Source organism: Passer domesticus, chromosome 2 (assembly GCF_036417665.1).
Source record: "Passer domesticus isolate bPasDom1 chromosome 2, bPasDom1.hap1, whole genome shotgun sequence".
Classification (NCBI taxonomy): Eukaryota; Metazoa; Chordata; class Aves; order Passeriformes; family Passeridae; genus Passer; species Passer domesticus.
Window position 1 is genome coordinate 108590804 of NC_087475.1, and position 15259 is coordinate 108606062.

Consider the following 15259-nt stretch of genomic DNA (forward strand, 5'->3'; position numbering starts at 1 on the left):
CTGTAGTTGTACATGGGATTACGTATAGCATTGCAAACCTCCAATTCTTTTCTCCATTCAGTGTATCACTCACAGGTGTTATGTTAGAATCAGGAAATTGCTGTTTCTTAGTGCAGCAGTTTTCTGTTGATTTCAGTAATAAACTAACAGTACTCTGAAAGCATGGTCACTGAAAGCTAGTAGGAGAACTAGTCAGAATGAAATATTCCTGAATTTGTAGTGCTGTACTGGAATTTGTTTCATCTCATAGGTTTCTTACCTATAATTCGAGATTGGCTAGTAACTGTTTATGTACTCTGTAATTTGGCAAGGGAAATTTAATTGAATGCATCAGACTGTCTTCTAACTACTTGGGTAGAAATAAGAAACCAGCTTGTTTATTGTCAAACAAGTGACATAGAACCATAGATATCTGAACTTTTCTAATGGCTGAATGCACTTCATTATCCCTAATTTTTCCTGGGAGCTTATGTACTTTCACAGCAGCTTCTTTTGAAGAATTAACTTTTGGATTTGGGCCTGAACAAAAATTAATCTATTCCTAGGTTTACATGTCCTAGCTGTGATGTCCCTTAAGTGTACAGATAACATGCCTGTGGTTATTACACTGTGTATGAAATGATGGGCTTTTGGAACAGCTTTCACATATTGCAAGTATTCCAGATCAGTTTCTAACAAACTTCAGGATTGTTTTATTTACAGTCAACTTTCACAGTGTCTTCAGGGATCAAAAGCTTAAGCAGACATTGATGAACTGATTATATCTACAAAGTCAGCGTGACTGATATAGCAACTTGCAGTTTGACTTTCTTTATGTTAAGGTCCTAAAAACCAGATTGTATCCACAAACTTCTAATTGTAGAAGTGACAGCACAGCTATGTAAATTGCCTGCAGTTTCACTAAGAGGTGTGTCTGTTGAGAATTACCTTAAATGAACTCCATGATAGGCCGATTGTGCCCTCGTGATTTTTCAGTATTAAATTAACTACAGCTAAAATTAGGCAAGTTTGGACAGTGATTGGTCACAGGCAAAATTCAGCTTTGTCTTTTTATGGAAATACATTTTAATGTAAATGGTGTATTTAGATTTTTAATTTGTGATGAAGTGAAATCTGTGTGTGTAATTTGAGTCCAAAATGTAAATGTGTCAAGAAAAAACCCAAACCAGAACCCAAAAGAAATAGAACTCTATCTTCCAAATCACAATCACTATTTATATTCATATATATGTGCTACTCAAAATGACAATGTCTTTTGCCACAGCTGATTTCTCCCCTAAATCTGTCTGCTCCAAGTGTGGTGGGTTAACCCTGACTAATAGTCAACTTCAAACCAGCTGCTCATTCCTCCCCTCAGCTCCCCCTGACCTCAGCAGGATGCAGCAGAGAAAATGGGATGAGAAAGCTCAGAGAGATTGTTCACCAGTCATTGTTGTTGGCAAAACACACTCATCTTGAGGAAAAGAACTCATTACCCTGTAAAAGAGATTCAGGTAGTGAGAGACAAAGAGGTGGGTGTTAAAGTAACACCTTTCCTTCTGCCTTTCCTAGTCTTACCTCTCTATTTTCAGCTCCTCTACACCCAGGTCTGTTGTTTAGCTGGGGAAAAGGTGGGGTTATGATCAGGTCATAATTGTTCTTCTCTGCTGCTCCTTTTTCTTCCTATTTTCCCTTTGCTGTGGTGTGGGATCTGAACAGGCTTCAGGGGAATCTCAGCTTCAATGCCTGGAGCTGCTGTTTCTCCTCTTCTGGGCAGTCTTCTCCCTCCTTGATCCTCTCACCTGGGTATCTACATCCTGTGGTGGCCTATTTGTTTTATAAAACCCATAAGGGCTTTACCAAATGGAAAGAAATTATTTATCCAGTATATTTTGAGAACTGTTATCATGTACCAGTTCAAGTAGCAATCTTGTGTTTTGCTCAAGTTTCATATTTTATCACATTAATATAGCCTTCTACAGTGGTAAATTTGGGATCAGTGTAAACTGCTGATCATCAACAAACAAGCCACATAAATTAATACATCGCTTAAAGGCTCAGTTGTTTCACAAAGCTTGAACACCATTTGAATTTTACCTAGTAGAGGTTTACAGAGCCTAGTATTAATAATAAAAGTCAGTCAAATAACTTCTGGGTCAAAGATGTCTCTTAGAGACTCAGAAATTGAACTGTGTAGACCTCAGGACAAAAAGTATGATGGTTTCTTTATAAAATCAGAAGTACTTCAGCTTTTCAGTAATTTCAATATATCTTACTGCATATCTGTTATAACACAATATCCTTTTTAATAAATAAGTGGATGAAGCTTAATACTGTCTTGAATCAAGTTTCAATGTTTTTCTGTCCCATTCAGGGCTGGAATACAAGATTTCACTATTGATAGAAAGTTCTTTAATCTGGTTATCTAAATAAGTTTACATTTTAGGGGGAACCCAACAACTTTTTGTTGATGGTGATCATTCTGAAGGACATATAAAGGGCACAAACTGTTTGAATACCCCCTGAAAGACACAAATTAATCTGTGCTGAGAAGAGATTAGATAACTAAAGATGTGATAAAAAGAGAATTAATCACTAGGGTGTCTGTCTACTGATATACAGATAGAGACGTGATCGTTGCCAGTTTTAGTCAAATACATTATCTCACAGACATGCAGAACTCTCTCTACAAAGTAATGCCACATGTTAAAGACTTCCTGCAAAGATGTTAAATTATAAAAATCATTGGGCTTACAGTTTCTTTGACATTCTCAACTGCATTTGGTAGTTTCATTAATTGTTCAAGACAAGGAAGTGGGATGCACAGATGCCCTCCTAAGCATCAGTGCCGTAGACAGAGATCCCAAATCCAGAGGGAGTTGGTTTTGGAAAGTTATACTGCTGCTGATGGACAAGGCACACAAGTTTCTATTGCAGTGCAGGTTAAGGGGATGGTTGCCCACTTACGGTTCTTTGAATTACATAAGAAGTGGTAAAGAAAAGGAAAATTGAATACGCTGCACTGATCTATGAATACAAAATTTTCTAGGGAATTTATAATTCAAGGATCATAATTGCCTTAGAGACTACCAACTGAAAGATAAAAAAACCCTGCTATCGTTGGCCCAGGGGACCCAGCCTGAAAGCTGCATTCACATCTTGTACCATGCCTGCAAAAAGGTGTGACATGGGGCTAAGGGGAAGGAGCCTTTAGCTGTGCAGGACAAAGAGCATCTCCGGAGTGCCTGGTGCTGAGATGGAGGACCTGATGTTTATCCAGTGGAACCACACCAAAGAGATGCATGGTTGGGGGTGGATTGGCAGAAAAACAAACATATGCCAGAAAAATTATTGGTGTTTTAAATCTTAATAGTGAAGTTTTTTCCACTGATAGATTTTGACTCCTTTCACCAAACCACTTTGCCCAGCAAAGACTCTGCAAATGTAACTTTTGTGTAAATCTTAAAGGCACTTCCAAAGTGCAACAGGAGAAATCATTCTCTATGAACCACCATTGAATTTGTTAGAATTGGCTATATAACTCTGTAAGTTGATAGACTCCTGCTGAAAATACTGAATTTCCTTTGTTGTACAGTCTTATCAACATCAATCAGATAAACAGATTATGCAGAAGTTCTACATCTTTGATTTTTAGTGCCAGAACGTAAAGGTAAGACCACCCACAAACTTGTTGCTTACATCTTAATTTGTCATCTTTTTCTCCTGTATCTTATTGTGTTTTTCATGTTTTGAAAAGATAATTATGTTTCATAAAGCCTTTCAGTAACTTAGAGTTAAATGCCCATGAAAATGAAAGTTTGTCACTGTACTTATCAAGTGGCAACTAGTGATACCGGGAGGAAGGAAGAAAACTAAAATTTCCATGAAAATGATAATTTTTAGAGAGTTTAGCATTTTTTTCTTTCTCAGAGGTTTCTGTGATAAATATTTTTCCACATGAGTCAACAAAGACTGTGGTCTATTTTGCCTATTAGTGTGTTATTCTGTGGAGCATAATGTCAAATAGTTGTAACAGAGAGTGCAGCATGAATTATTTGAATTACCTGAGAGCCAGCAGAAATCTGGTGAGCAAAGGGTCCTTCTGATCCTATAAAGTTAGTTTTTATATAGCTTTATGCTATTATTTGTTTGGAGGGATGTAGAGTTAATTGTTATTATAAAAGTCTTATTTGAAACAGGGGCCTAGAGTGGCTAGATCAACCCTTCCAAAAATGTCTGCAAAGAAATTGTGGCAACATTTTTCATTGCAGTAGTGAAAAATATAGCTGTTCTCACCTCTACTAAAGCTTTAGAAAAAGTTTTCTCAATATTGCAAGTGTTTAAAATGGGAAATGATACTCTCTCCCAGAAACCACCATTTTATACTCTTCTTCTCTATATAGGTATGATCAGTTTGGCTCATGCATCACAACCTTAATGTGGGAGAGAAGACTTTTTTTAACATAAGACAAATGTCTGGGTTCATAAAATTTTACGTTGCGTAAATTGTAGTCACACTGTATTGTACATGAAATTTGTTATTCTAGCATACATTTGACTTGAGATCTGGTGGAGACACTTTTACTTTCTGTTGAGGACTCCCCATATGTGGAGACAGGAGGCTTGACTCCATTTTTTCAAAAGGCTGATTTATTATCTTATGATATATATTATATTAAAATACTACATAAAAACTATACTAAAAGAACAGAGAGAAAAGAATGATCAGAAGGCTACAAAGAACAAGAATAGAATAGAATGCATGACAAAATCCTGTGACTGCTCACAGCCTCGGCATAGGTGGCTGTGATTGGTCATCAATTGAAAACAATCCACATGGACCAATGGAAGATGCACCTGTTGCATTCCACAGCAGCAGATAGTTATTGTTTACATTTCTTTCCTAAGGCTCTCAGCTCCCAGGAGGGAAAAATCCTAGCAGAGGATTTTTCATAAAATATCATGGTGACAGCTTTCCTGGAGAGCAGTGTCTATTTTTCCCTTCACATCTAACAAGCTTTAATATTTCATGTAATTTAACAATTGATAAGATATATTCATGGAGAGGTATTTTTATTTGTTTTCAGTGCTTATCTCTTAAAATATATTTATGTATATTATACACTATGTATATATTATATATTATGTATATATTATACTTGCTGCTCATGCACTATAAGAGAGAAGGTGAACCTGCCCACAAACGCATTTCCCAACTAGACTTGTTCAACTTCCCCTGTGTAGGAAGCATAATCAGGGCTTGCCAGTGTGGAACTCAGCAACACTGTCTTTCAGGTCTTTGTGTGCAGACACAAGTACTTGTGAAGCTGCTCATAATACAAACAGCACCAATAATCTGTAGTCTAAGAAATTAGGAACAGGGGATAGCAAGATTTTTCTATGTGTCCTTGAAAAAAAATAGAAGATAGGCCTTTAATATGAGGGGAATGGTACTTTGAATTAGTTGAAGAATTTTTGTTGAAGAGTTTCATGTCACCTTGATTGTGGAAGCATGCACCCTGATTGTTCTTTTGTCCTCAGGTTTTATGGGATGTTATTAAAAATATGGTGCCTGCCTGGCATTTCTAATTTTATTTTGAATCATTTGCTGTAAATTAATTTAATCTCTAATTAGCTTTTAACTGGACATTTTACTTTGATCTCGATTTTGTTTTTAACAAAAGCTTTTTTAACTAGTAGCTTACTTGGGTAATTTAGGTATTTTAAATATACTGGCTTTAACCATAAAACTCTCTTTATGTTGGAACATAATCTGGTTGATGAAATGCCACAGTTGAAGATAAATTAAAAATAGCTGATATACAAGAAAACTGGACAAAAGGCAAATGGGGGCCTGGTCTTTGAAAATGGGGAGCCACCAGATTATTAACCAGTCATAGCACTACTCGGGTTTCTAGACAGAATATTGTGGCAAATCACAAAACAAAATGTTGATATGGGCTGGAACCATCATGTTCTTTTCAGGAGTTTGTGTTGGAGCAGACCAGTCTGTTCACAGGACAGCTAAAGGCCTTGTGCATAGAACAGTGGTAAATGTCCCTAAGTACAGAAAAATGTTCCATAGTGCACCAACTGCTCTCAAAAGAAAGATTAGGGAACACTAATACAGGAAAAATACAGGAATAATAACCCTGGCCCTCAGGTAAGCAGGCAGAGAGAAGCACTCTGCCCAGCCTCCTGATATGAGCAGTGGAGTAGGGCACAGTGACAGCCCTGTCTGTGGAAAAGAATTGCTGGGTACTCTAAAATCAGAACCAAGTGAAGCATGAGGGATAACAAATGAGGCAACCCTCCTCTCCCCCTTTCAAATTTCTCCCCCAAGTTCAAATCAGTTTCTAAGAGTTTCTCACTAATTTCTCAGTCCCTTAATATTTTAAATATAACTTTGCAGGTTTTGGTCTGACTTCTTCCCAAAATTAGTAAATCAGCTGTGAAAGGCAGAGTCACAACTTCATTTACACTCCAGTGTTCTCCTGACCATTTATTACTTGTTAATTCCAGTCTATTTGTGGTAAGAAAGATAACAGATGTTTACTGTCTGATACTCATTGTCCTCATTAATCACCATTTGTATTGAGAACAGTTTTGGAGAATGAGATTTCTCTGCCCATCAGGAGGCCTGTACTGAGAGAGTATCTTTCCAATTTCACCAATGATGTGTGTGGTTTCAGATTAAAAACAAGGACAAAAGAGTCACTCACCCTTAGATAGAGGCCCAGTGATATCTTTGGCCCTGTCCGTGGCAAGGGGACTATAGGAAATTAATCAGTGCATTCCTTAAAGATAGCTGCTGTTGTATGTATCCCAAGCAGAGCTTCTAACTGCTGAGCTCTGCACAAATTTGTGCAAATTTTCAGAATGCTAATATTTTCTTACTCTAAGACCACCTCTATCACATTGACCTTAGTGTTTAGGAAGTACCTGCCTCTGGAAATTTCTCCAAGAGAATGAATCATGATTACTCTGACGGTGTCTTTGGTTGACCCGTGGGGCTCTCAGGATTATCCAGGTCATGGATGCCTTGGTGGTTGTCTGCCAGTTTACATGGAATTATTCTGGAGTGTTTTGTATGTAATGTACTGATGGGTTTTATACATGGATGAGGTCTCAGATGGAAACAGGTGGGCTTTTCTCTGTGCCGTGATTTAAAATTATCTAAAGGGCTTATCTATGATTTTTATCTAATTTGTTTTCAATATGCCATAAAGATCATCTCAAATGCATAGTTGAAGTGGTTTAGCCACTTACAACCTCTGTAATTACTGATCATCTTCCTTAGCAATTGAAATTTTGGCTTTTCAACTGAGTTCTCACCTTATTGAACACAAGTGTGTAGACCTTAAACCCAAATGTAGAAAATGAAGATTGCCCAAATTTTGCCAAGGTTTCCTTGATGCAAGGCAGGCTGCTGTGCATGCACTTGTCCTGATTTAAGCACAGTGAAAACCAGTCAGGAGTCCTTAAGTCAAAATGATTTGCCTGTATTATAAGTTTAGTAAGGGTCCTTTCTACATGTAACCCTGACCCTTGTCATAGATTCCAATACCTTGGATTTTATTTGCACAAAGGAATTGACAGAGTAAGATGTCTCAAGGTAGTTCTCTTGTTGAAGAGGGTTGAAAGCATAGATGTTTAAAGTACTAAAACATTGCTTTTACTATAAAAATTTGTTTTGGCTGAAGAAGTAAAATTGAATAAATAATTTCATCTGAAAACCTTTTGTACTAGGATTGGTTCTAATTACACACATTTCAGCAAATATGTTCTGTCCTCGTTATGGGCTTGAAAATAATATTTTTTTTCTTTTTGTCTGTGCAGTTCCACAACTATGGGGACTTGCAGAGGTAATTTATTAGTGTTATTACTTGTTCTAAGACAGGTAGGGCAGAGTATCCAATTTGCATGTTTTCTCTGCTGTTAAAATTCAGTGTTTATCATTTATCTACTTTCTATTTTCATATAGATGAAAGTGATCCTATTTTTTGTGTCTTTGTCTAATTTTTTTAATTACCCTTCTCTTCTAATTTCCTTGGTTTGGAAATTAGAAAATAAGTCAGAAATACTCTTTCTCGTTCTGTTGAGTGTACTTTTATTTCTACTTATGCTTTAGTTTAAATTGACTTTGGAAACTCAGAGAAGATACAAGTTCTGTTAGCAATGATAATTCTTCCCAAAGAGGCTTCCTGGTGGTCTTAATTTTCGTAGGAGATGACATGCAAATTATTCTATCCTAGGTAGAAGTGAAATAGCTCTAATTCTGAAATTTGTTCTTAAAATAGGAAGGAAGAGGTATCCTCTGTTAATATCTGACTTAGTAACAAGTATTTAATAAATTCTTTTTCCTATTTCTAACTTTTCAGTCAACTCTCCAAGCCAGACTGAGAAGTATTTTTTGAACAGGTTCAGTTACAAAGAACTCCTAGGGTAAAGCTTAATAATACTTGTACTTAAAATAATGAGAGATGCAGGGGGGGAAAAGGAAAAGAATATGAAAACACCTGGCTGTCAGTGAGAAGTTTTACCTGAACATATGAAACCTTGTGAACAAAAATAGGGTGATGAGATGTGAAGTATAACCTGAGGGGCTAGAAAGCAGAAGTCAAGTAAAAATGTTCCATGTTCTTACTTTAAAGTATACTTTTTATATCTTTATTTTACAAAAAAAAAAAAAAAACCCAACCAAACAAAAAACCGCACATGCAACCACAGTCTGTGTATTTTTACAGCAAAATGATTTTTTTCCCCCAAACTGTTCATGAAACCTTTTTTGAAAATGGAGCCTTTAACTGACGACAGATTTTTGACAGGTCAATTTTAGCTAGGCAAATACATACTAATTTGTATATTCTAACTAATTTCAAGGAACTTGACTGGTAACTCTGTAGAAACAATACTTAGAAAGTCACTGCAAATAAATTTTAAACTTTAATAAATTTGGACTTGATCTAGGGTTGGCTCAGAAAACCTGTAGGACTAAAATTAAATTAGTTAATCTGTTAAAACCTACCAGATGAATTGTATAAGAGAAGACTGAAAATAATCAGTCAAAAACTGTATTTAAAGGTGGTGTTTAAATGGAATTTAGATTGCAGAGGAAAACCAGCTGGTCTTTAAATATCTCTACTACAACTGGGTCTCATCTTCCTTGTAATTAAAAAAAATGGGGAGTGGGGAAAGGTTTTAATTTGATTTAGTTAATTTGGTTTTAAATCCTAGTGAAGATGTTGTAAAAGAGTACTTTCTGTATGACTAAATAGGCTGAGAAAACCTCTATGATCCTGTGTTAAGATTTACCTGCCATGTCAAATGTGAAAATGACAATTTGAGATGCCTTCAGTAGGGCTTCACTTTGGATTAATTCAAATTAACTAAGACAAGTTAAATTCCTCCTCCATGCTCCCTGACTAAGGACAGGTGCTTGGTTTATAAAAATAAGAAATGTTAGTAATGACTGGACTACACTGAAGGAATTTTGCAAAAGTGATTGGTGATACTGAGGATTTCAAAATCATAAAGAAAATATTGCTTTAAAAGAAGCACAAGAAGACACTGACAAAAAGGCTTCAGAAAAACCACTTATATGCTTTCTTTATAGTGCTTACTATAAAGAAACCCCAAACTGGTTGAAATGGGAATTCAGTCAAGTTTGCTTTTGTGCTTGATATGGAGGCATCTCTTACTACACTTGGTGTTATAAAATTTAATTTAATTCTTGGGGTAAATATTCATAATGGACTAATTTTTCCAAATAGGCCCTTTATTTTCACAAAAGATATCTCACTTGAATTTGATATGGTAGGTGAACATTAAGAAAAAGTTCTCTTCCCTCATTGAGGTGTGTTATTGTTTCAGCATCTGTAAAACTGCTGGAAAATAGACGTTAAATCCTTTTCTTTCCTGTTAGGAAAATAAAAGAGTCTTCATTTTTGCTTTTCTAGTCAGTGCAACTGTTTCATTGTGTAACCATCACCACGTTCAAGCTGTTCTCAGAAGTTTTGCACATATTGTTTAAATTTCTGCAGAGTATTTAAAACCAGCTTTTACAGATCTGATGTCTGGAGAAAGCAGAGAATATTGCTCAGAATTACTGCTTAACTGATTAATATTGTTTTAAGATAAATTAACAAAGTGCAAAGACCAACTGTATGAAAATGTCAGTGTCCCATGTGGTGACCATATGTTAATTGCTGGAGTAGACGCACAAATACAGATGTCTTAGCATAACTTTCCTGTACTAGAGAACTAGAGAAAAACAGTACCTGGGGTTAGCAAATTCACACAATGCTAGCAGTGAGTAAAATTCCAAATTGTATTGAATGGGGATGCTTCCTAGCTTATTTTCTAGCTGATTGCTTTCTTGATTCTGATGTACTTGACTTTCAGCCTACTTCTTTCACATGATTAAACCAAAACATTGTGTTTGCAAACAAGTAATTCTGCCCCTTTTCTTTTTCAATGTATTCTGATGTCACTAAGTATTATAAAGCCTAGGCTACTTGAATGTAGTGTTGAGTGCCACTTAATTATTTTTTTTCTTCAAAAGTATATCAGATGCATAATCATACTGGCAAAATATTAAAACACTCTTGGTAAGCTTGTACTGATGTAGGATTTGCTATTGAATTTGTTCCTAGATATGTTTGTGGGTGTTTTTTTTTTTGTTTTGTTTTGGTTTTTTTTTCTGCTGCTGTTCTGCTGTTTCATAAGAGTAGAAGTGGATTATCACATATTTATACTCTGTTATCTTTTGTGATTGTGTTGGTACAAAACATGTTTAATGGATAATTTGTCTAATATGGACAATTTTTGCATTTCCTTGTGTTTGCTAGCTGCATTGTGTTAAAAGACAGCATATTAACTGAAGCTGAACCAAAAAATGCCTGATCTTAGGCCAGAAATTCTCACTGGAAATGTATAAACATTCAAGATATCATCTGATTGAAAAGTCTGGCTTTTGTCCTGTGCTCTTGTACTGAGGGTCCCCTGGCATCATTTGATATTTTCTCTCTCTAGTGGGGACAGCTTAGCTAAAACTCAGCAAGTCGAGTAACCGTAGAACTCAGACCAAGTAGTATGACACTCTTCTACTTCAGATAACTGCTTTTTATCTGCTTTCACTGTAAATTTGTGCAAGGGTTTGCTATAGCTGTCTCTGCCTTTCTTGGTAAGATAATGCAGAGGCAGGAAATACAGGCTAAAATACGTTAGAGCTCAGTGGATTGTTTCTGTTTTGCTATAATCCCTTTTATCTGCAGAAAAATATATAAAGAAGGTACAGGGAAAAAATTCCATAGTGTACATGCCAGGAAAGGCATTATGTCTGCAGATGAGCAGAAGTCTGAGGACAAATAAATCTTTTAAGCTGTGATTGCAGTTTCAAAGCAGGTAGTTCCAAAGGCTTAGGAAAATAGATAAGCTTTAATGATGCCCTAATGAGCTGATAGACACAGACACTGGCTTATGAGTAGGAAGTAAGCAGTAAGAGTGTCTGTCCAAAAGGATCTGTTGGACATTTTGCTTAGTGTAAAATGCTGGAGTTTATTTTGATGACAGATTTGTGGTGCCTTTGTAGCACACCACACTGTGGGATATATTGCTGGTGGTGATATCCTAATTGGAAAACTCCTACAGACGCATAGAGGACTAATGCACACTCCAATGTCTTTAATAGGATGGTGGTCCTCCTGGAAGATGTTGGGTCTCACTCTTGCAAAGGGAAAAAATATAGTTGGAGATGCTTTTTTCTGAAAATAGAAACAATATCTTTGAACAGTTTGAGATCTTTGGGACATGGTAAAAAAATACTTTGTTTACTACTGAAAGCTGAAAGTATATGAATATACTGTCTGATTAATTTATTAAATATAGTGATATGGAGTGGGAAATTACATGTGGTCTAGAAAGTGAGGTTGAGGAGCTACATTTGATAAGTACATAAGAAATAAGAGTAATGGTGCCTTAAGTTGGTGTTTCTTGCAGCACTGTAATCACAATGTAAGTGGAGAGTGTAATTATCTTCATTATATCCACTGATGTGGTTTATTCTTAAGGTCTATGGAAAAGACTGCTAAACATGTAACACACTAACTAGGCAAGCATCATTGGATGTTATTAATGACAGTAAAATTAGAAATTAACAGGCCAATAGGGATGTAAAGAAATAACCACATCCAGGCTGTTGTGGAGACATGGAAATAAGCATCTGGAGAAACCAGTAAAAATAACTATCTCTCAGAAGCCCCAGCTTTCAGTCTTTTTTCTCATGTCTGAAGCAAATGATTTGTCAGTTGTCTGTGCTGGTGTCCTTTTCCTTGAGGGATTTTTTAAAACTTGACTTGTCAATCTTCTTTGAAATGGTGTGATGTTGAATATCAAAGGAAGTAGCCTTTTGCTGCACTGGTCTCTGATCTGCTCTACTATCAGATTCCCAATCTTTTCCTGGTTCTCTAATATTTTTACAAGGGATGGAAATCCTCTATTTTATGTTTTGCAGCGGGTTGCATTACTTTTATAACCCTGCTTGAAAAGCATGGTCAAAATAATAATGAATAGAATGGTAAGGAAAATCCTTTTTGACCAATATGTGAGAACTTCATACAAGGTCAGTAAAGTTGTTCATATATTGAAGTGAAACAACTGCCACAGAGTCTTTAATAGGTGTTTTTAATACAGCCAATAAAACACATTTTTCTGAGTCTTGCAGAGATTCCTAAGCAGAGAATGAGTCTATTAGCATGTTTTAGTAAAGTTCTGATGGTGCTGAAATAAGCTGACAAGAATTTAAAAAAAATCTCAGACAAAACAAACCCAACTTGATCTTGGAGTGCTGTCCAAATTTCTACTCTTTGGTCACATTAGATGGTTACAGGGTGACTTTATAGTCCTGAGAATTGCTTGGATAGTTTTGCCTCAGTGAAGGCGGCTGCGCAGCAGAGAAGTGTGGAAGCAGATTGTTATTCATCATTGCAAGTTTCACAATTTATGGGGGAGAAAAATAGCAAAGTCTTAAGATTCTTAAGAGTCTGGCCTTGAACCATTTACTGTGGGTGGGTGAAAAAAATATATGGTAATACAGAAGTTTTATTTTATATCAGAAAACTTGCTAGAGCTTGAGAGTGTTGGAAGATGAAGCAGAATGTTCTGTAAAACCCAAACTAGGTGGCCTTGGATCTTCAACTCTATTAATGGATGCCAAAGGCAGTTTTCAATTCCAGATGAGGAACACTGTCCATTCTTAGAGGTGAGTGTTACTTAAATGCAGTAAATAATTGCTCAGATGCTAGCCTCAGAACGGGGTCTTAAATTAACAGCGTTATGAATCTTTTTCATGTTTAAGCTGCCTGAAGACTTGTGGGCCCTCCTGTATGGACCCATACTTCTTATTTCTGTGGCCAAAGGAATGCTGATCTGAAAAAATGAAATGCTAACTTCAGAGTATTTGCAAACCTTACATCTCTCTTGGCAAGAGTATGGGTCAGCATATAGAATGCTTGAATGACTGCATAAACTTGAAAATTGGAAGATTAATCTTAGAGCTGGAAGGAGAGAGATTTGGAGGTCAAAATGAAGCAATACCATATGATTCAATTCATCACTGTGTAGTAGAAAAAATGGCCTAATAATAGAGTGAATAGCATGAATACTGTTGTAACTCTTGTTGATGTTGCTCTTCTTTTTTCTAATGAAAAATTGGCTAAAACTTACATATATATTATGAGGATTTTGACACATTTTTCTAAACTGTAGGTTTCAATGTCTTGCTGTAGTTATAATCTTGTAGTAAGGTTTGTTTTTGCCTCTCTATTTTTGTGTCATAATATTAGCTAAGAATGCTGAGCTTGTAAGGAGAGTTGGCCTAATTGTTGCATTTCCTTGGCTTCATTGGCTGAGATTTTTGTAATTTCTGTATGCCTCTATTAAATAAATAAAGCATTCTTGGCCATCAAGTGTCAACATTACTGCTGAGGAGGCACTGCAGAGGTAGAAATGCACATTTACTAAAATGCAATTTTTTATTTCTCTGAATGTCTACTAGGAAAATATTACCTTGTTCAGAAGAGACTATGTGCCACTGATTGAGAGTTTTCTAGTGAATCAGGATTTGTGGAAAACTCTAAGATTCTAAACATCAAACATTCTGCCTTTCCTTCACTTCTGAAGCATGTACAGATATCTGTGTTCAGAGAAGCCCTTGGGTTCAGAAACATCGATGATTAGATGTCTTGCCTTCTTGGACTCCCCTTCAAACATGAGTTTTCCTGGTTGCTTCCAGGTACTGTATTATGGATGTTTGAATTAGATTAACTCCAGGATCCAGCACTTGCTTGATGGAATATCCATCCCATGAGATAAAATGATAAACAAATATCCCTGCATGCAACCAGAGTCCATAATTGTGTATGGACCTGAACAGATGAATCAAAAGTGGTAGTAGACTCTTCTCTGAGTAGGAGACTGGATTGGATGTTCTGTAGAGATCCCCATCAATTTATTATCTTCCTTGGATTTAAATTTGCACGATGAAACTTGGGAACACCAGCACCTTATATTGAAGCTGGAGATTTGCCTTGACTTCTCAGCAGGAACAGTCATGGTTCTCAGTCATGGCAATGTGGCTTTGTGTCATTTCTTCTGCCTTTGTGGAGACAAACTCTAGATTTCCTTGTACAGTTGCAATAGTTGGCATAATTTTCTATTTTGCAGCGAGTAACTAAGACAATTTTCTTTTCAGAATTAAAAGTTTCTACAGAGGTTTTTTCTTAAAAAACCCCTCCAGAACCAAAATGAAACTCCATTGGAAATTTAACTAAAACTTTTTCTTCAAAATTATTGCATTTCTTATCAGAATTATATCAGTCCTAATAAAAGCTGATGAACCAGCGATAATATATTTGCTTACAAAGCCAGTCAGTTATCTCCTGAAAGACCAACACTAGATTTTCTCTATATTTTACCTGCCTTTTTTTTACTATGATTCAGGCAGGGATTTAGATAGGTTAGCCAAAGATCCTAATCTTGAAACTGCTACTGTAGTTTTTTGTGTGGTGTTTTTTTGTTTGTGGTTTTTGGTTTGGTTTTTTTTTTTTTTTTTTTTTCATTCCATAGAAGAAATATGTTGGATTTGTAAAGTTTTTTTCTCTCTTATGGACCAGATAACTTGTTTTAATATTATGTTTACAAGGTGTCAATTTATAGATGGAATATTTCTCAAATTTGAAACTCAGGGTTATTTATTCTAGACAGTACTAGAAATGTAATA

The 15259-nt window shown here is 36.0% G+C and overlaps 1 long non-coding RNA gene across 2 annotated transcripts in view; it reads left to right on the forward strand.

The window, feature by feature from the left end:
- Positions 1–1358: 1358 nt before the first annotated feature.
- LOC135294813 (uncharacterized) overlaps positions 1359–15259 on the forward strand; it is a 146652-nt gene continuing 132751 nt past the window's right edge. The window contains exons 1-3 of one of the 2 annotated variants that reach the window (XR_010356826.1): positions 1359–1511; positions 13095–13240; positions 13337–13942. This is a non-coding gene — a long non-coding RNA (uncharacterized LOC135294813). Of the gene's footprint in view, positions 1512–13094; positions 13241–13336; positions 13943–15259 lie in introns of those variants that run through there. The other variant, XR_010356827.1, reaches the window with a different exon arrangement.